The sequence below is a fragment of the Parasteatoda tepidariorum genome, chromosome 4, assembly GCF_043381705.1.
Source record: "Parasteatoda tepidariorum isolate YZ-2023 chromosome 4, CAS_Ptep_4.0, whole genome shotgun sequence".
Taxonomy (NCBI): Eukaryota; Metazoa; Arthropoda; class Arachnida; order Araneae; family Theridiidae; genus Parasteatoda; species Parasteatoda tepidariorum.
Window position 1 is genome coordinate 56,584,438 of NC_092207.1, and position 23,949 is coordinate 56,608,386.

At 31.0% G+C, this 23,949-nt stretch overlaps 2 protein-coding genes across 7 annotated transcripts in view; one reads left to right on the top strand and one right to left on the bottom strand.

Annotated features, from left to right (window-relative positions):
• The window catches only part of LOC107449406 (zinc finger MIZ domain-containing protein 1), a 225,321-nt gene that overhangs the window by 92,074 nt on the left and 109,298 nt on the right, over window positions 1-23,949 (bottom strand). The window lies entirely within an intron of this gene.
• Window positions 1-23,949, top strand: part of LOC107449407 (uncharacterized) — a 93,852-nt gene that overhangs the window by 30,769 nt on the left and 39,134 nt on the right. The window lies entirely within an intron of this gene.

Genomic DNA, 23,949 nt, shown 5'->3' on the forward strand with positions numbered 1-23,949 from the left:
CAAAACTGTTTAAAATGGTAGTATCCCCAGGGCCCAGACTCATCAGATTGAAAATAAATAAATAAGAACGTCTCAGTTTTTTTCTTCAAACAAATAAATAGATAAAATTTAAAAAAAACGATACAAACATGTCTTTTTAAGTTCTTAATACTTAAAAAAAAAAAAAAAAAAAAGGAAAAAAAANAAAAAAAAAAAAAAAAAAAAAAAAAAAAAAAAAAAAAAAAAAACGATTATGATGCAAAAAAATTTTATTTGTTAGATGCCTTATAATTTATTTCAAGAAATAAATTGAACTTGTAAATTATTTGTTTTCCTTTCATTGGTATTGTGTCTTGAATCGTAAATAATTATTGAATCATTCACATTCGGAATTATTGAATCATTCACATATTGAATCTTTCACATTTTTAATGGATTCGGCAATAATTTTTGTTTATAAAAGACATTTAAAAGTATGCATTTATCCTGGAAAAGGATTTTATGTTGATAACTAATTTGGTCATTTACTTTTTTTAGTGGTAATAGTGGCTTTAACAATAATAATAATTTTAAAAAAACGAGCTACAACTTTAGAAGTTAACTAAATTTTGCTACAGTAACTAATATGAATGAAAATATAATTTTTTTTTAATCTTGTAAATGTTGTTTTTGAAATTTGCATTCACTTTTGCTGTATCAGATAACAAATATGAATTAGAACTCTCTTTAATATGTAATTTTTTTTAAGAAAATATATACGTATAAGAGAGTGCGAACTTTATTAATAATTCTTTTTTAGTTTAAATCAAAAGAATCAAAGAGTCCTAAAATAGATCATCTCAACTGTTGATGACCTGATTTTAAATTCATCAGTTCAATAATATTATAGTTTCTTAATACCGATTGTCAATCAAATGATTTATACGTGAATTTGGTGTATCATAATATAGTCAGAACTGTTACCTAAGGATTTAAACACAATTCGATTAAAAAAAAAAGATTCTCAAAAATATGAGCGCAAATTTAATGAAATAAAAAGGTCTCGCTATTTTATGTGCATATCTTACGAAGTTGAATACCATTAGGCGATGGAAATCCGTTTCCAAGGTCTGCGTAAAACCAGATGTTCAAACATAGTGATAGTTCTGGAAGCATCACGAAACCATAACACCTACTTTAAGAAGCTTTTTGCCGTCTTTATGCAATATTTTTCTTTAGATAAAAAGGAAGAGCAGCATTACAAATAAATTATAATAAATCAATGAACTACATCAGTAAGTCGTTCACTTTTAGGGAAAATTCTTTTTTTTCTTCTCTGTCACACCATTTCAGTTCATAACAGGGGTCTCCAAGCTTTTAAGCTTAAGAAATATATTGACCGTTTCACTATATCTAGGGGTATACTGAACCCCTTACTGTCTCCAGAGGTTTATCGACTCCCTACTGTATCCAGAGATATACAGACTCCTCCACTGTAACCAGAGGTATACCGACTTCTCTACTGTATACACGGTTATGCTGATTGCTCCACTGTATCCAAGGGTATACTGCCTGCTCCACTGTATAAAGGGGTATACCGACTGCTTCACTGTATCCATTGGTATACTAACTCATCCACTGTATCCAGTGATACACCGACTTCTCTACTGTATTCAGAGGTGTTTGCCGACTTCTCTACTGTATCCAGGGGTATGCTGACTGCTCTATTGTAATCTGGGGTATACTGACTCATCCACTGTATTCAATAGCATGCTGACTTCTCCAATATGTCTAGAGGTCCATACAGACTTCATCACTGCATCCAGGGGTCTTCTGACTGCTTCACTGTATCCAGGGGTATACTAACTCATCCACTGTATCCAGCGATACACCGACTTCTCCACTGTATCCAGAGGTGTTTACAGACTTCACTGTATTCTGACTGCTCCACTGTATCCAGAAGTATACCGACTCTTACACCTCAAGATTTGATTTAGCAGGGGCGTTATACAGGGGATAATCTTGTCCCACTCACTCCTATACTTAGAAATTTAAGAGAAATTAGTAATTTCTTCAAGGAATATTGACTATTTTGAACATTTTTCAAGGATTTTGATCATCTTGCCTTCGCTTGATAAGTCTAACGATTCAGTTGGCCAATATGCCGTAATTTTGAATCGAGTGCAAATTTTCGCTTTCAAACATCCCAGCAAGTGAGACCTACAGAACGCATAAGTATGCTACGTTTCTTTTGGTTTCTAGGACTAATTTTACATCATCAATTACAATTAAAATGATCGATGGCATTAAAAAGTTACTTCGGATTATTATTTTGTAAGATTTGCTCATGTTGTAAATTTCAAATTAGAAACAANACTGACTTCTCCAGTATGTCTAGAGGTCCATACAGACTTTACCACTACATCCAGGGGTATTCTGACTGCTTCACTGTATCCAGGGGTATACTAACTCATCCACTGTATCCAGTGATACACCGACTTCTCTACTGTATTCAGAGGTGTTTGCCGACTTCTCTACTGTATCCAGGGGTATGCTGACTGCTCTATTGTATTCTGGGGTATACTGACTCATCCACTGTATTCAATAGCATACTGACTTCTCCAATATGTCTAGAGGTTCATACAGATTTCACCACTGCATCCAGGGGTATTCTGACTGCTTCACTGTATCCAGGGGTACACTAACTCATCCACTGTATCCAGCGATACACCGACTTCTCTACTGTATTCAGAGGTGTTTACCGACTTCTCTACTGTATCCAGGGATATGCTGACTGCTCTATTGTATCCTGGGGTATACTGACTCATCCACTGTATTCAATAGCATACTGACTTCTCCAGTATGTCTAGAGGTCCATACAGACTTTACCACTACATCCAGGGGTATTCTTACTGCTTCCCTGCATCCAGGGGTATACTAACTCATCCACTGTATCCAGCGATACACCGATTTCTCCACTGTATCCAGGTGTTTATAGACTTCACCGTATCCTGACTGCTCCACTAAGTCCAGAGGTATACCGACTTTTTAAGCCTCAATACCTGATTTAGCAGGGGCGTTATACTGGGGATAACCTTGTCCCACCCACTCCTATACTTAGAAATTTAAAAGAAATTAGTTATTTCTTCGCAAAATGGGGACTATTTTGAGCATTTTTCAAGGATTTTGATCATCTTGCCTTCTCTTGATAAATTGTTTCTAGCGAATCAGTTGCCTAATATGCCGTAATTTTGAATCGAGGGCAAATTTTAGCTTTCAAATATCCCACAGCAAATGAGACATATAGAGCTCATAAGTATGTTACGTTTCTTTCGGTTTCTAGACTTATTTTATGTCATCAATTACAATTAAAATGATCGATGGCATTAAAAAGTTACTTCGGATTATTATTTTGTAAGATTTGCTCATGTTGTAAATTTTAAATCAGAAACAAATTAAAATGCGACGAGTCAGATATTGGGAGAGTCCGCCCTGTAATCACGTGTGGGATCAAAAGTTAGCTCTTCTGGGATACCAACAAACAGTAAAGCTTGATACCAACAAATAGAAAAGCTTTTCTCAAGTCTCGAAGAGTAATTCCGTAGTAATTTCCATATTATTATTACAATATAAAGCAGTAAAACAAAGCATTTCATTTATACACTTTTCTTTTCAAAAATAAATTAATCTTGAATACGTGTCTAATGTTAAAGAGATTAAAAGATGCTATAAGAATATTGAACTGGTTAATTCGAATTAAATTGCCGAGAAGGGTAAAAATCGGCTCGACGTCAAAATTAAGATCTCTATAATTGAAAATATTGTTTTTTTAATAATAAGGGGAAATCGAAAAAAACATCAAATTAATTTTCTGTCGTCATTAATTAAAATCTGCAGAAATTGCGGAAAATTAAACAGCAAATTGTGTGTCTCAAACAGCACAAGATTTTCCAGTGGCACTTCCGATCACTGACATTTCCGATATTTAACCTCATCAGTAACTTAACCAAAAAAAAATTTTTTTTTTTCTCTACTTATTTTCAAAAAGTTAAGAATAACATCCAATTCCCAACAAAATATTTTCTTTACTTATATCAACGTAATGATTAGTACCTACTAAGCAAATACATAAAACAAACTCTGTCTCTTTGAAGAAGAGGTATGAGATAAATTCTTGTTCGAACTTTTTTTTCCTTCTAAGTATTCCAGTAGTACAAGGATATGTTATTATTTCTGTCATTCATTTGATGTTGCGAAATTCTTGCAAGCATGCTTTGGTTTATAACAAAAAACTTTTAATAATGCTATTTACAATAGTGATCAAACGATGAAAAATCTTCATTACTCTGTTTTAATAACTTAAAAATAATCTTTTATGAAGTATAACGTTCATTGTAACCTTAATAAACTTCATTTATAAAGTCAGGGTACCGCCGAAAGAAGGTTGATTATTTAGGGTTCCACTGGCGGAAAAGATTGGGAAACGCTGGCTTTTTAACCACTTAAAACAAACAACTTATCGTCTTTTCCTATTTTGATGAAATCAAAGTTCACCTGGCATATGCGTGATGGCGCGGATGGTTTTCGAATATGAAAATACATTGTTGTAGTTCGTGTTAGTCTTAATAAATGTATTCTTGTTCATCAGATAACTTATTTATTTCTATCCATTTATCCGATCATGACTAACCGAGTGATTATTTCGCATTAAACTTTCGATCACTAATGATGATCTAAATACTTTATTGATCACTAATGATCAAACCTAGTGGCGCAGTCGGGAAAGGCGTCGCTCACAAGGCTAGTTGGAGAGCTAGTGGTAGTGGTGGTCCGATCCTGGTGGATGACGAAACAATCGTCTAGTATACACCTAAAAAAGGGACTTGGGCATTGTTGGATGATGATTATCAAACCTATTTTTATAACAACAAAAAGGAGAACAATAGATCAAAGTGTAGCAACACTAGGACAACAAACAAAAATGTTTTTTTTTTCCACTCAAGAATATGGGGTGGGGGTGGCACAGATAAAATGTCATTTGTAAGAGTGTCACAATAGGCAACCACTTCTAAATGCACATATTTCTTGGCGCCATGAAGAGGGATTAACCACTTCAAATAAATTAATACCTTGTAATTTAATAGCAGCTCAACGCAATTCAATGCTCTTAATCCTCACCAAAAAAAGAACTATTTCCTCTTGCACAGTTAGCAAGAAATATAACGCAAAGGTATATTTGTAAATGAATTAAAAAAAAATAATAATACTTGCAATGAGTATTGAATGCAAATAAAATAAATTCATGTATACGTTTTTCTTTGAAGCGAAGGCTGAATTCGATCCAGTTAAGAAAGTTGCGGGGGTGTGGGGAGAAACAAAATCGTTTGAGGACACTTCACGACATGTACTGAAGAAGACATACGATAGAAATGGTACATCACTTTCCATCAAGGACGAGACACCTGTTTTTTAACTTGTGTTACCCAATAGCGGAGTTATTGCACAATAGAAATGAACACACTGAAAAGGGAGGAGGGAGAGGTGTGGAGGAAAGGAAATCTACATTCAATTTTTCCTCAAAATACGATACCGAAGGCCTTTTTTTATTTACGAAATTCGTAAAATTACGCCGCAGATCTGTGTGAGAAATTGGCTCCACGCCAAATATCCTACTTTTTTTTTTCTTCATTCCTTTACAAATATCAAATATCGAAATACCTTTAACAAGAATTCTTTTTTGGGTTGATTTTTCCCCCTCACCTTGAAAAGCGACACCTTAAGATATTTCATTAGATGTCGATTTAATTTTATGAAAGAAATTCGAGAATATTTTTGCAGTTCTTTTGTTCTATAATTCACACTAAATTAAGTATTTATTAGGGTACAATAAGAGAATTTTTTTTTTCATTTCTAAATAACCCGGTTGTTAATGTTGAAAAAAAAAAGTAAACGGAATAATTAACTGAAAATCGAGTCAAGTACACATGCAGAACTGAACTAGATATTAGAATCATCAATCTGGATTTGAATCTATGTTTACCATTTTAAGGCCGATTCGAATCCTTCGATTTTAACGATTGTTTCCAATAAATCTGCCCATTCGATCCAAATTATACAAAATACTTGATTAATTAGTCCATAACTGAAATCGAATAGTTTTATTCGATACACATTAATTTATATCGGTAGCTTGGATTAGTTGGTTTTAATTTTTTGACTAAAATATTTTAATACGACATAGCAAAGTGATTTGAATTAATGCATATAGCACTGCAAAAATTGAATATAGTAATCAATAACATTGACTAATCATTTCTATTTCTATTACTTATTTGAATTCGTTGATTTGAACTTATTTTTTAATTTAAAAATTTCATTTAGATCACAAAACAATATTGAATCCATACACTAGATTATGAATCCGTAATTACTGCGGATTTGAACAGAAACTGTTAATTTTAATCATTCAGAACTGGATAAGTCGGATTGCCCTACTGAACAAATTTGTTTTATTTGAATCAAAATGGTGATTCGATTTATCCAATTCTAAATAATAATGTAATATGAAAGTTTTCGAGTTTATAGAAGTTGTAATGAAACATAAAAGAGGCACTATGTCACAAAAATATGAAAAAAATAGTTAACTCGTTATAAGTTACTCGTAATAGTATGCTCGTCGTACGCGTTAGTGTCTTAACTAGTTGTTAATAATGTTAAGTAAAGAAGCTTTTTTTTCTTCCAAAACCAGCTCGATCCTGTTTCAAAAAATAAATCATATTGATAATATTTATTTGTTGTAATCATATTGTTAATATTAATTTAATTTTATGTAAAAAAAATATTAAACTTATTCATTTAATTTTGCTTTAAGTTAAAAACAAGATTTTTTTCATGAAAGGGCTTTAATTGAGTACTACTTAATTTACACCATATTCTTGGCATAACTACAAAATAATTTTTTTTTCTCATGTTATTGAAATAGAAAATCAGGGTGTATATCAACAATTATTCCATTTTTAATTTATTGAATAATAATATAAAATTTTGTTCTAGCTATTTATGCAATTAATACATTATAAAGGTTTTTAAAACATAAAACTAGTGTAAACAAGCAAAAAACGTTACCGCCTTATAATCTATAGCACGCTTATCGACACATTACTAAAAGAGAAAAGCACTCATTCAAATCCCAATGGGACATAAATCTTTGAAATAAACACATGGTAACGAGACAAGTTAACTGTTAGTGCCTAACTGAACAATTAGTTACTCTAGAATTACTAGACAGGATGAGTAAATTGAGGGTGTGGATGTTATTTTCAACGATAGGGTATAGCCTCTTAATTAATTGATAACGCCTTTCTTGCAACAAGATAACTTCGGAGGACTATCTTAGAGCCGTTACACGACTTTATTCAATCAACAGAAATTCGATTTTGCAATAAATAATAAATAGAAATGCGAAAAGGTGATCTTGCAACATATTGAAATATGATTACAATATATTGTTCTTACAACGTATAAAACTATATATGGCTGAAATAAATTCTCTGAACCAATGGTTCTCACAAGGTATTCCGCCGAAGTCTAGGGTTCCGCAGAAAAGTTACAATTATGATTTGTGAAACCTGTAATTATGTTTACATTTCGTCAATAATCTATTATTTCTTTAATAATTTAGTTATTTTTATGAAATGATTTAAATAAAATGCAAGAGAAAAAAAAGCAATATATTTGAATAAAGAATGAAAAGGATATGCCTTCATGAATAATGGCGTTAGTATTTTCTATCGAACTTTTCTAATTCAAAATAAAAATAAGATTCGATTCTTTACACTTTCAGAATGATTAGTAGTCTTTCTTTGGCCAGTATGTTCGTTAATGCTAATGAATTTAACTGACTAAGTCGGGTTTCCGCCAAACGAATGTCGATCATTTAGGGTTTTACAGCCGAATAAAATTTAGAACATTTGGTCTGGGCTTTAAAACGGACATATGGATTAAAAAAAAAATTTTTTTTTCAGAAATCATTAAACATTTTTCAAAAAATAAAATTGTCAATTTGGGAGGTTTTTCCACCTATATGTAAATAGTAAAAATCAATAAATAATTCTAAATTTCATTATATTTTTATGAGGTACAACTATGTAGTGTTTAATTGATATTGACATTTTGAACCATTTTCATAATTAGGTACTTGCACTTCAAGAAGATTATTGATACACAGACACTTGACCTGACCTCAGCGCCAGCTGATCATTAATAAACAAGATGGCGTGTTAAAGTCAAACTATATCTCTTCACATAAGTTAGAATATTAATTAATCTGAAATTAATCAAATACAACGCCGTATCGCACATCGAATTTGTTAAAATATAATTATTTCTCATCTACGTCTTTTACGCAACTCAGAATTATTATTTGTTTATGTATTTTATTGTAGTCATCATATATTTCTGTTTTGTGTACCTGGCAACTTTGTTGCATAATTAGTTTATGTTCTACATGGTTCATGACTGCCTTTGTGTTAAGTAAGAAATATTCGGCGAAAGAATTGAAATCTTTGTGAAAGTAATTAGAATGTCTCACTTAAGAGAATTGATACTTGACAGGCTTGGCTTACTTCAAATAGAATGGAAAGAACGGTTGATAACGTAAACAAATACCGCGTTTCAACAACCAATCAGGGTCCAGATACCCACACTACGTCACTTGCAGGTATCCCATTGGCATAGAGAACGATAGATAAAGATTCACAAAATTTAAACTGATAGTCATGAATAATTGTAGAAAACTTAAAACTATTATTAAAAAATATCTAAAAACATTATTTCATTTGGAGATAAGCATTTGAAGTGCTAACTTAAATATTAAAAAACAATGATAAAATAAAAAATTATGTTTCAGGTTCTCTTTTTAAACTTTGTTTTTTACATTAGGGATCTTGATTTTATTTTCCATGAAGTTAAAAGTTAAAACATCATATTTTAACAGAATCAGCCATAGCGAATAAGAAACAAATTTAAAAATATTAATAATAATTAATTAAATTTCTAATATACTACAAACGTACACTGATATTATAGACAGTACAGTAGTGGTTAAGTAGTTAGTAATTTAGTTGTGTTATAAATTATTGTTAGAATTTAAGAATAATTTAATTACACATAATTTAAATATATAAAATTAACTATAATTTGAAAAAAAAAATTTGTTATTAAGAACAGTACTTTAAATCATTTATACTTTAGCTAATTTATTTAAAAGGAATAAACGAGTCCTTAAAAATGAAAATATTATTATTACAACCGAAAAAAAATACTACAAAAGTTAATTAACATATGTTTCGAGTTAAACAGATGCTAATTTAAATTTTTAACAACAATAATTCATTTTTTTTAAATTTTTAAACTGCTTTTGAAGTTCTTTGTGAGTAAGTTATAACAAAACTTAAACGTTAACACTTGTAAAAAAAAATAATAATTAGTTCTTAATTGGAAAACTGAAAGGAAATGCCACACTTTTTACTCTAGCCCTAATCATATCTCATTTAATATTATCTATTAAGTTACTCTTTATACTACACACTTCCATGACCAGCTCAATATGACAATTAGCAATCATACTAACTCTCTAGTTTTTGCTTATGGTTCAAAATTAACTTTAGGTTTAAAAGAAACATGCGCAATGATTACGCTTGATCAAGAATAAGTACCCTTTTAGAGTAAATAATATTCTGGGATTGGATTCATTCTTTACTATAATACCAATCAATTCAGTTTATGAATCTATTTGATTAAAGCTACGATCGAAAGCCTACATGCGACTGTTCTAATCCTTCGAGCGTAAATCAAGGCTTTTTTAAATTCAAAGCTGGCTGCTAACCAGCAAAAAGGGGAAACAAAATTCTTTCTTGTTATTTTTTGAGAATTGTCGCGTTCGGGTTATAAACTTTGATAGTTAGAACGTAATAGCGACAAAAAGATTTAAAAAAAAGTGCTATATATTTTGTGAATTTTAAATTTCTTCTTTGATCCGCAAATCTGAATGCTTTTATTAAGATATTAAATGAGAAAGAGTAGTCTTTTGAACTTTTTTGTTTTAATTTATGGCCCACATATATTTTTTTCAACAAGCAAATGATCGCGTTGGTGAAATGATCGTACCAACGAAGTGATTGTGTCAGCGATATGATCTGTTGTAGAGGTATGTTTGCCAGCAATTTGAACAAGTCTCAGTTCAAGCGACTGATTTTACCTCCAGCATAAAAAATCAATATGACATTTTAAATACATTTAAAATTTATATTTTTTAAGTTTTTTTTAGACATTAATTCATCATTCACATTAAAAAGCTTTACGTTAGTAAATTCGAAGCTCAGAAAGTCACCTCTACTCTATAACTCTATATGTATCTTAAATAAACTTTTTGGCAGCTTTTACCCCTGAAGTGAAGAAAAAACACTTCTACGGGTCAATTCCTAAAAATCGCAAAGGAAAGCAATTTAATTCTTCTTCCTTCTAAAAGAAAGCAAGAACAATTTGGAGAGGTCAGGTGCCAGGTATTTTTTCTTCTATCTTCTTTTACCCCTTCAGTCTTTTTATTCTTACTACTTCTCAAGAAAAACTTAAATCTTTTCTTTCCTTTGAAGTGGCATCGCTCGATATGCCGGCAGCTGCATTGACGTCACGTTACGTTTTATAGCCAAACGGTTACGTCACACGCCAACAAAAAAAATAAGAAAAACTTTCTAAAAAGAAGATAAGTTTGACAAAAATGACACAGCCCACGACAATTTTTCTTCGCCCTTTTCTATTCTCCCTCAACCTGTTGGCAACTCCATTATTTCATAAAGACAACTATCAATGAAGATACTTCTTTCTTTACATTTTTGTCTAGGTCAGAAGAGATCAATCGATAGTTCAGTTTCTTGATTTATAACGACACATAAAGAAGAATTATTTAGGCATTTAAAGTTATATCCACTGCAGCTGTGAAGATAAAAAAGATCTTTCTATGATCCATGAACTGATTCGAATTGCCGCATGGTCTATAGTTGGAATCTCTCCTTTTTTTTCAAAGCGGACATGGTAAAATATCAGTCAAACAACAGGTATCAATTATATTTTCAATATGAATTGATAATTGGAAATTACACTTTTACCAAGCATTTTGTTGAAAACTGAGACGTGGTTGCGTGGGGAAAGACCATTAGACAATGCCAACCTTCATCTATCAAAAGGTATCTCAAGTTAGCATGTCTTATATTCTAGTGAATTGATGTTTAATAATTGCAGTGGTAGTTATGCCACAGTTGCACAGCGACCGGTAAACGCAAAACGATCAGCAGATCTAAGGTTGTGGACCCTATGTGGTTCAAAGCTTGCCGTCATAAACGTTAGCATAAACATCACTTTATCTAGATGGACATTTCTGATCATCAAAATGTAATCAGGAAATAATTCCACAATGCTTAAAACATTGCTCATTAATGACAAAGTTTCAATTTCTCGTATAGAGTTACATTTTTTAATAGTAATGAACTGACAGCGTTCTATTTTTTTATTTTCGTCAGTGCAACAATTTAAAATGCAAAATTCGAATCTGGCGAGAATTTTGCGGTACGACCATTTAACTCTAATTAAAATTAAATATTTTATAAAAGTCACACAATTTCATGGTTTCGCAGTTCCACCTTGTCTTTCACTAGCGCTAACTCACAGTTCTGCGAATCCACATTGTCGTTCACTAGCATCAACTCACACCTTTGCGGATCCACATTGTCCTTCGAACTCAGTGCTTCACGGTTCTTAATAGACCTTTTCTTGTAAGAACTCACCACTTTGCAGTTCTTTATTGTCCATCTGCACGAACTCAGCGCTTTACGGATCCCCATTTGTTACTTCTCTTTTTGGCATTAGTATTTTAAGGGCAAATTGGAGGGTTAGAAATCTTCTTTTAATTTCGATATCATTCTTTCGTTTCATAAAAAACACATGATCAAATTTGAAACTTTTATCTAGGTAAAAACGTGTTATTTAGTATTGTCGTCAGTTTTCGATTACTTACCCCTAATTAATCCCAGGTACCCCTAATAATATCGAAGTAAAACTATTTTTAGTTCTTCTTGATGGCTGATAAGTAAAACGTGGTGCAATTTTAGGAGTTCTTTATTGGTAAAAACGTGTTAAAGCGTTACTGTCAATTAAGATAATTACTCTGATAAATGCAAAATATCAAAACAAAACTTCTTCAATTTTTCTATTTAACTCATAAAGAACAAAATGGTCCAAATTTGAGGCTTCTGTCATGGTAAAAACATGCTATTTTAGCAGAACTGTCAGTTAGATTAATTACCCCTAATTACACCGATAACTGCAAAGTCTCGAAATGAATCTTTTATAGTTATCCCACTAAGAAAACATGATCTAGTTTGAGACTTACAACTTGGTAAAAACGTGCTATTTAGTACTACTTTTAATTAGGCTAATTACCCTGATAAATGAAACTTTTTTTGGTTTTTCCATTTATCGCATAAAAAACACGTAGTTCAAATTTGAGGCTTCTGTCTTTTTATTAGAACATGTTATTGAGCGTTACTGTTAATTAGGCTAATTACGCAAATAAATATAAAATATCGAAAAGCATATGTTGTAATCTTCCTTTTATACCATAAAGAACTCACTATCCAAATCTGAGGCTTCTATCTTGGTAAAAACTTATTATTTAGCATTACTGGCGAATAGTATAATTTCCCTCAAATTATCCCGATAATTACATAATATCGAAATGAAACTTTTTTCAGTTTTTTTCTGCTCATCCATAATCTTTGTTCCAAATTCTAGCTTCCTGGGAAGTGATGAGTAAGGGAACGAGCAATTCGTTGTGAGCACAATTCGTCGTAGCGACAATTCATGGTGTGCACAATTCGTCGCAAAAACAATTAATCGAGGTAACAAATAGCCGTGAACACATACGTAGTGGCTACAATTCACCGAGGTCACAATTCGCCGCGATTACAATACATCACTGGCACAACTCCTGGTCGCTGTTACAATTTGGCGTGAGCACTATTTCTTGAGGTTTCGATGAAGGGTCTAGTAATTGTAGCAAAGAAAGGGTGCTTCGTCGGAAAATATAATACCAATGATATTTCTTGACAGTTGCAATTAATAGAAAAGTTTCAGTAAAAAAATATCCATCATTCAGGCCAATTTGTGCCGATATTTGGCACAAATGTATTTTGACAGAGCCGTCGAAAGGGTGGGGCAAGGGTAGGGCGAAAGATTGGACAAGCACCAGGTCCTCTCGCCAATGATATTTGAGAAAAAAAATTGTTTTAATTATGAAAATTTTATTCTTTATAAAAAAAATTATTATTTAATATAGTAACAGAATAATAAAAATAGCAATAGCGAGACGTTTTTAGGGTAAAAAATTAATGTAAATGAAAAAATTATAGAATTAGAATAGAATTATTTAATTGACGAATCGAATGAATTAAGATGATCATTGCTCAAATGCGAAATTCCATACTTTTAAAGGCAACTATTGTTGTGCATATAAAATATAGATATGAACCAATAGTGGACAAAATTTTTAAAAAATGTCAAGTTATTAAGTTTCAGAAATAAAATTCGAAAAAAAAAATCATATTTATATCAATAATCTATTCGAAAACCTAAGTCGCCCGCTTTCAGATTGTGTTCATATTAAAACAATACCACCAAGGAGTTAAAACAATGAAAACTGTACATCCACTAAGTGGATCACCTTCCCCTCGCTGACTGTAAGAGAAATAAATTTTCATGAATTAAATTAAATAAAATAAAATTCAAAGCCTAGATCTGTGGTTGTATATTAACCTAGATCTTTGTATTAATAAAAATTTAATACATAATTACTCTATTAAAATAATTATTTATTCGATTCAGTATTCCCTGCATTTAAGCCCTATCAACTTAATAACAAATAAAATCAATTCACGTCCATTTATGTAAACTAATCATATTAAAGAAAGGTTCCTGAAAGATATCAAGTGAGGGGGTGAGGAGACCTCAGTTGCAGGTGTTTAAAGACGCAAACAACTGCGCACGCCTTAAATCGTAAATGGCTAACTTCATGGTATTTCAAAATACAGGGTATAAAAAAAAGGGAATAAATAAAATGGAGAAAACTGATACGCATAATTTTAAAGTTCCACCTGCCTCATTGCATTCTCCAAGGATTTCCGGGCAAATGTGACATCATAGGAAATGACGTCTTTAAATGAGATCACACATTCAAAATTGCGGGAGTTGTTCCTTAACCCTTTGAGCGTGTATGTTTTGAAGTAGTCTCCAGCTTTATTTATAGAAGTGGAGCACGTAATCAGAGTGCTAAAATAAAATATACCCCTAAGACGCCAACCGAATAAACAGGGAATGTTATGCTTCTTAAATTGTATTAAGATTTACAACTCCGCCACTACTCCACTCAATAAAAAACTCCCATGTAATTCATATTATTGTTATTTTACGATTATTCCATTGAATGAAAAACTCCTATGTAATTTTTATAATTGCAATTTTCCTATTACTCCACTTAAATAAAAAACTCATCTACGTAATTTATATTAGTGCCATTCTACTATTACTCCCATAATAAAAAAACTCCTATGTAATTTATATTATTGTAATTTTCCTATTACTCCACTTAAATAAAAATTCTTCTACGTAATTTATATAATTGCCATTCCACTATTACTCCCTTAATAAAAAAACTTCTATGTAATTTATATTATTGCTATTTCACGATTATTCCATTGAATGAAAAACTCCTATGTAATTTATATTATTGTAATTTTCCTATTACTCCACTTAAATAAAAACTCTTCTACGTAATTTATATAATTGCCATTCCACTATTACTCCCTTCATAAAAAACTTCTATGTAATTTATATTATTGCTATTTCACGATTATTCCATTGAAGGAAAAAGTCTTATGTAATTTATATTCTTGCAACTTCACTTGATGAAAAGCTCTTTTATGTAATTTATATTATTGCCATTCCATTATTAATCCACTTAATAAAATCTCTATGTAATTTATATTATTGCACTTTGTGAACTATTGATTTGTGGTGGGCAATATCGGAATGGCCATACAGTATCGTCCAGAAATATCGGTATTTTACGATGAATCGCTATATTTTTCAAATTTAATTTTTTATATTATTTTTACAAGGATCAATATTTAAGTTTCCGAAATGAAATATTCCAAAATTCACGATAATATCACATTTCATACGCATCGTATTCATTATCTATTGTTGTTGATAATAATCGCATTATTATCGTTGTTGATATTTATTGTATAATCGTTATTTATCAATAGATAACGACTTTTTTTAAACAAAAATGTCAACATTTTATGATAAAATACCCAGCTTTACTTTGGAATAAATTCTCGATAAAAAGTTGATATCGAGGATACTTAACTATCCCGGTTTAAAAGGTGTCCAAAAACAAATGACCAGAGTGTTTCCGTAACTCAAGAATATAGACATTAAAACTTTTAATATAATAAATACATACAGGACTCGAGCTAAGGTTTTTAAATTATTAGCCAGTTAATTAAGCAAATTATAAAGGCATTCGCCAATTTTCGAAAGTCTTCGCCAAATGCAAATCTTAAAAAAAAATTTATACGTTTTCTTTCCAGAATCATTTCTTCGAAATACAATTTTATTCGCCTAATTTACGATTCTATCGCATTTGGCGTGGTGGAGCACGGTCGCCCTGTGTGTATGTGTGTGTATATATACACACACACACATACTTAAAATGTAGCGATAGTTCAGGTTTTTGAAATGAGAAAGAACTAACGGATAAACAAAATGGTTATGCAAGATCATTTTCTTTATAAGAGGAGTCATCTGTAAAAATAGGATTTAAGAACTGTGTCTACAAAGAACTGCACAGTGCGCAAAAAAATAAACGGATCACCCTGCACAACAATGGATCGAATAATCCGATTTTTCACACGTTTTAGGACTCAATCTTAATGGTTCAAGAAGTTGACTTAAAATATTTTAAAATACGAATCGACACACACACGAAAAAAAAAAAAATACTTTCTCTAAATAAACATACGGCTTTCTAACCCAAAAAATATAGGGGGGAGACCGCTGTCCGGTAAATTTGGTCACAATAGTCATGTCAGAAAAGCGGTCCTAAGTTTGAACACATTAATGTTAATTTTATTTTTTTGCGTATTTCGCCATGTCTCGAGAAAATGTTTAGCGAATTGAAAAATTTTTGCCCGCAATTATAAAATTCTTTTATCCAAAAATAAACATACAAAAAATTTTTTAAGTTAATTTTTATTATTTTTTTTTCAATAAAATTTTGTACAATTACTTTTAGTATACAATTTTTTTACTTCATTTTGAAGAATGCAATTTTAAATGGTAAAATATAATATTTGAGCGAAATCGGTCAAATAGTATTATATATTTGACCGATTATATATTTGATATTACATATTTGATATATAATCGGATTTAGAAATAATCAAACTCAAAATGGATAAATATAGCACAGATTAGTCCAGGAAGAGAAAATGAGCGTCCAGTAAAAATGAAAGGGAGAGAATGGGTCAAAATAGGCTAGGGATAAGATTAGATCGATTACAGCGCCACGTTGTGGAAAATTTCGAAGCTAAAATTCATAATTCCAAAACTAGCATATAAGGAAGTTCAAATTTGAACTATCATCTTCCTAAGCTTTGTATATTGAAAATAAAATATAAATTATTTTTTTTCTTCCAATCTTTTCTTCAAACACATAGCCACTCTACAACACCTAGACACCATTTAGATGCATCGTTTGAGGGTAGATACGGATTTTAGTGAGCTTCACTATAAGTGAAGAAGGCACTTTATATCAGTAGGTAGGGAAGGTTTCATTTTTTACATTGATATCAAATTTTTAATTATCTTTCAAGAGGCGATCCCATTTTATGTACAAAATTTATGATTATTCGAGTATGACTCGCAAGTTTTACCACCTATACTAGTGGTGAGAAATGCTGGGGGTCCTGGGTCAACTACAATAAAAAAATACACAATAGCTAGCAAAAAGATTAATACAGGGGAAGGAGCCGCAGTGGCCCAGGGAATATAGGGCTCGCCTCCAATGAGGTGAACTGGGTTTGAATCCCAGCGATGGCTGGTTGACACGAATTCCGCACCCGGTTTGCACTGACCACAGTGGTGACTTAAAATACCGTCAGTGGTAGACGGATCATGGGTAAGAGTCCCCTTGCCGTCAGCCTAACCGCGGGAGGTTTTCGTGCTTTTCCTCTCTCCATGTAATGCAAATGTGGGTTAGTTTCATCAAAAAATCCTCCTCGAAGGCGAATTTCCCCCAAAACTTGATCCAGGAATTCCCTTGTCTTCTGGATCGGGTTCAGAATTACAAGGCCTAAGGAGTTGAACATTAGAAGACGTAAATTCAAAATTGGATCAGCTGTCAAACGCTAATTATGAACGAAAATTAAATAAAATACAGAGGATGACATAAATATGATGGATGTATTGGTTTATTCTTAACATAATCTAATGCAAATGACTTTTTTTTAAACCAAAATAAATAATAATGCATTGAGAGTTTAAAATAAATAGTTAAAAAGTTAAAGGGAAGAAAAAAAAGAGAAGAAAAAAATATTTACATCATTTCGTACAAGTACATCAGTCGGAACCATGACTTATCTAAACTAGATGATATTAATGTTTAGCTTTAAATAACAATGAAATAGCCATTTTTTGAAGCTTCCAACCTAACCCCCCTCCCCTTGAACTTAACAAACAATTGGACATTGATTAATGACTTTCCCTAGTTCTGCAGTTTTTAAGGAAAAAGAATGCGGTACATATAAAAAAGGAATAGTTATTTATTCTTTAAAAATAGAATAAATGACTTGAGTTATTTTCCCTACACTGTAGACTTAAATAATAAAAATTAAAGGGATATATTTTACATAAATTAAATACATCATTTAACATTAAGTCAAATGTAGAGCACTTTTAAAAATTAATGTACTGTAATAATAAAACAAATCAAATTTTAATTAAATGGTTTTTAATATAGAAGTATATATATATGGAATTTCAAAATTCATGAAAGATTTGAACATAGCATCATACGTGCAATAAAATACTGCAAACAAAAATAAAAGGCAGCCGACAGTAGAGGGTTTAAAAAAAATGAAGCATAAAGCGAAAAATAACACATATTCATTGTTGAGAAATGTTGAGACCCTGGTTGTGTAATTTCTTGTTTCGGTGGTTGAAAATCCAGCGTGTCAGCAACGCCATTTATTTGGGATTGCAGAGAGGATGCCATACTATATATCATACTTTATATACCAAGAAAAATACATTAGAAGTTTTTCATTAAAAACTCCTTTTTTCACGATTTTAATCCCTCTAATCTGTACTCAAAATACTATAGTCATCAATTTAGAGCATTTCTGCTGAAGACAACAGGCCTGTGTGGACCCACGATGCGCTGCAATCATGTAGGCGGGCCACGAATTTATATTTATACAAAAACGTTATCGAAATCTTACGAATCACTACTATGGAAAGCGGATAAGAAAAAGTTTCTAATTCCTCATGCTATCTAAGTTTTAATGTTTTCATCCTCACTAGTGATTATACATATTTCAATAGCGTTTTGTGACTTTCTAGTTTTTTTATAAGAATTTACTTTTGTCAAATATTTTAAAGGCGTTTGTAACAGAACAATATCTATAATCAAAATTATACATACAATTTTAATAGATTCTTATTTAAGTTATTACACTACATTATACACTAAATACTACATTGATTAAACTACGTAAATTTTTTTAATACACGATCTTTAAATTATATTTTTTTCCAATATAGCGAGCAAAAATACATTAAAAAGTTTATATTTTAATATTTTCAAGGAAAAAAAAAATTTTAGTGTTGTAGTTTTTCATATTTTTTCAGGGGATTTGCTCAAAACATGATTGTTACTTTATAACTTTTTATCAAATAAAAGAACTACAATACTATAAATCGTCTGAAAATTGAAAGGGGAAATAAAAACATAGTTTTCACTTTTTTTTTCAGCCTAAGTTAATGTAGACAACACTTGATTTCAGTTTTCCTATATAGCGAACTACTCAACGTTATTAAACGTCCGAAATTTATTATTTTCAAGAAAAGATATAAAACAAGGTGGTAGTTTTCACTTTTTTTTATATACAGGTGTGAAAATAGATAAAAAAGGTCACTTTTCAAACAATTCGTAAAAGCAATGCCATCTTCGAGGCTTGTCATCAACAGTTCGATGTGACATTTAAGCTGTTACAGCTGAGAACGCTCACCCAACCACCATTCCATTTCTTGAGCAATTCTCGAACATATTTATGACCTCGTACGATATCGTTATCTTTCCGTTGTTTTCTCTCTCTTCTTCTTCTTTATTTTCTTTTGAAATTATCAAAAGAACGTCATGGAAAAAGAGCAACAGGTAAAAGCGGAAGATACCTTCCGAATTCGCCACCTGTCTCAACAATAGGATGACAAAACAGTTTTCGTAGAATTTTGCCTCGTCTCGTTCAGTTTTCAATAAATAAATAGAACGTTTCGAAAATTTAGCGTTTTATAATATCATAAGCCTTCAACCGCAAGTTAGATAATGAATCTGATTGTATTCCACACAAGGCTAACTTTTGAATTTTTGTTCATTCAAACTAAATGTCAGATGTAAACATGATCCATTGAATGGAAAAAAACTATTTAAATTTTAATCATTATCCATTGAATGGAAAAACTATTTAAATTTTAATTAGTATTTATTGAGAATTGGTTGGGTAAAACCACCGAAATGTTAAGGCATATTGTGTATTTAATTTAAGACGTTTACTTAGTATCAGTTCAAAAGTATATCTTAAATCAACTACAATTTTTTAAGTGATTCACCCATATGATGAATTTTTAGGTGAATTTTTCCCATAATTAGTTATAATTATTTTTCACAGAAATAAAAATCTTATTTTCAGTAGCACAGAAAACAAATTTGTAACAAAAAAATTAAGACGTTTTTTTTTCCTTCTTCAATTTTAACGTAAACCCTAACGATTTTAATAGATTTTGAAAACTTTAAGATAGTGGTCTCTTCTAACGTGAGGGCCGCGGATCGGTACCGGTCCGAGGGTCAAATGGAACCGGACCATCCAAGGAACAGTAAATTATATCCATTTTATTTACTGTGGCGTGTTTCTCTGGGGTTTGTTCGACTCTCCATGGACGAGAGGTTAACCGGGAGCTGAGTGACGTCACCTAAAGCAGCGCAATACAACACATGTAATTGTATTTTATTTTAAAAGTATTTTGAAGTTTAGGTATAATCAAATATAAAATTATTAAAACAAAACTATTTAAAATATGAAAAATCTACGTCACTTTTCCTCAACGGGCAGCGATAAAATTATCCTAAGTTGGCGATAAAAAGGGTTGGGCAGCACTGCTTTGAGACATGAATTTTTTATTTTATTTTATAATCGGAGTTGAAGAGCCGACCTTGTAATTTTTAACCCAACCCAGAAGACAAGGGAATTCCGAAATCAAGAATTGGAACAAACTACCCTTCGTGGAGAACTTCTTGATGGAACTAACCCGAACTTGCATTACACGGGGAGAAAAACTATGAAAACCTTCTACGGTTAGCTCGACGGTAAGAAGATTCTATCCAAGATGTGGCTTTCGAGGACATTTTACGTCAACACTGTGGTCAATGCAGAAATGTGGGGAGCAGAATTCGTATCAACCAGACAACGCTGAAATTCGAGCTTGGATAACTTTATTGGGATCGCTCTGTCCCTTAAGCTACTGCGACTCAAAATATGAATTTATCGCCATTAAAGATTCTTAACCGAAGCAATTAAGTTCTAAAACTAATGACCTGTTCTCCATAGTTAACGGATCGCGGTACTACAAAACAAATTTATTACGATAAATTGCAAGTCTGCTAAATCTCAAGACTTCAATGGACAAAACATCGAAACATAAAGAGTCTTTAGAAAGTGATGAACGAACTATTAAATTATTGCTGTCTTTATTAAATGTTCTAATGAAATATTTTGAATAGAAAATTTTTGAAAATCAATAGAAAATTTTTAACAAACAGATATGAGTCACGTAGTATCAATAAAAGATTTAGTAATTTTTAACTTAACCATTGATTGTATAACTATTGTTTGCAGTTTAATTGCAACAATAACCACCATGTTAATCCAATAGAAAACATTTCAGGCTGTACCAAGTGAATTGGTGACGGGAAGGAGTTATAAAAAGTAACCATAGCTATGCTTTAGAACGTATTTACACTAAATTTGGTAAGTATCGATTGAGAATTGCATATTAGTAAATGTAACAAACATACTTAGTGTTTAATTTTTATATATATTAACGGGAAAAACCCGAAGTCTGGTAAATTTTAGGTTTTACCGGCAAAACCAGCTTTTATCGAAGTTGCTTGGTAAAAATCCAAAGTATGCGATCACATGAGTTCATTTTGGCCTTTTACCAATTCTTTGCAGTAAAACCTAAGCAGTAAAACAAAGTCATTTTGGTATATCTTAGGTTGTCGATACATATATTTAAAAAAAAAAATGCAAAGCAAGCAGAAATTTTATGGAGAAAAAAAAATTGCAACGTAGAAATTTTGACAATTTCAGTGAATTAGCTGAAAAAATGTTGCCCAAAATTTAAAAATTCGTTTATCCAAAGATAATTTCGTACAAAATATAACGTTTAGAAAAATTTTATTATTTTATGTAGTAATAGTCAAAAAATTTTAAATTGGTAAACAATTTTTTCAACATTTTGAAGAATATAATTTTACATGGCAAAATACAAAATTTGAGCGAAATCATCGATTAGAACCTGAATCGAAATCGAAATTTTTAAGCCATTGAAACATTAACATTGAGTTCTAGAACGTGAATATCCGATATATTAGATCAAAAGTTATTCAGGTTGGTCTGTTTATTTTTTTTGCGCACTGTACACACAAATATTATATATTAATATTAGAAGCTAATTTAAATTAGAAACAAAAGTCGTTTTAAAAAAATCGAAAATAATATTTCAAAAAATTACATATAAAAATATATAAAATAATTAATAAAACTACAACTTGTTAAATTTAATTGCTTTTAATAATTATAATTATTCTTTACTTAAAAAATTTCTTAAATGATAAAGTTGATACTGAAACATTTAAATAATCTTTAAACAGCAACCTAATTGGAAATGTTGACTAATATTGATCTTACAATTATTAAAAAAGAATTTTTAAGAAAAAAACTGTTTTACTATAATGAATATGCATTCAAAAGTAAATTCATTTAAGACCACAAAACATAAAACACTCGCGTCTATACTTCATCCGCAAAGACGTAACCTTGAAAATATCTCTTTTTTCTTTCTTTTTTCATTTCTTCCTTTTGTTCCTTTCATTTTTATGCTTAAGGTTATTTATTTCTGCAAGACGTCAATTTCGTCCTTTTGTTTGGGGTACACGGCAGCACTCACGTGCACTAGTTACGTCGTTCCTTCTTCGCGTATTTAGTGATGCAAACAATTTAATTTTCGAGGTGACATAATGGACCGTGTGTTTCGATTTCTTTTGTTTTAAAATGTCAACTTCGGTAGCGACGTCAAAAGGCGTCTCAATTTACGAACTCAGTCGGAAGCTACTTGTGTTGGTATTTTGTAACTGAGCTAAGCACAGACGCAGCTGTGTAAATGTTCAAGCTTTAAAAATATAAGACGTAACAATTAGCTTCTTTTGGTATTTTATTTTCAAAAGTTCGACGAAAATAAATCTTTCTTTCTTTTTTAATAATAAAAGTATTTTTCCAGTCTCGAATAAACAAGTTTTTATCAAAGATCTTAATAGAACGTATAAATGACATTTCAGTAATTTCTTTCTTTTTTTGAAAAAGAAGAGAAAGAACCCAGCTTTAGACTTGCATGTTCTTTTACAAAGTCTTTAAAAAAAAGTCTTTAAAAAAAAGGCATTTTAGTCGCTAGTTTACAATCCAACGACGTTTAACAACAAGCTATCTCTGTTTTGAAGATTTCTCTCTTCGCTGCAGTTGGTCGCAATTATTATGCAAGCTTTCATTTCTATTAAAATTTATTACATGAACTAAAAAAAAAAGTAAAAAATAAACAATAGAGCAGGTCATTAAAGGCCGTTAGATTGATTGGATAATTGCGATCAGGTTGTACTTAGATTTTTTGTGGACTTGGAAAAAAACAAAACACATTAGCTGTCTTTTCAAAGTCTTACTACGAAATACCCTAAAATCTCGCAAAAAGAAAGTGATAGTTGTTGCAAATAAAAATATTACATCTCACTTGTAACAATGATAAATATAATTAAAAAATTTAAAATGTATAAAAAATTCTAAATTTTTAAAAAAAACAAAATGTAATCTAAGTTAAGTAAATCTTAAATTAAACTGATTTTTAAGGCACTAAAAGTTAGCTGCTCTGGGTTATCGTTCATTTTACAACCTAGCTTTTTTATCACAAGAGAGCTCTTTTACCGAACGCTCTTTTTTACCGAGACTTACCGAACAAAAGAGTTTTTCATTTGAAAACTGCGGTGAAGTTCACGAAGAAGGCTTATGGATAAATAAAACGATTAAAGAAGGTCACGTGATTACAGTTAAAAAATTCACGCGATTTATATTAGCACCAAAAGTATATCTCGCTCATATGGTGAAACAATGACGTAACTGCAAAATCAAGTTACGTCATTGATTCACCAAATGAGCGATATATAGAACACTCTATTCCGGCTAAAATATCGAAAGAGATGCTAAAAAAATAATAAAAAATAAAATAAATAAATAAAAAATTAATTCGAATTTATCATTTTTTTTATTTTGCCATTGG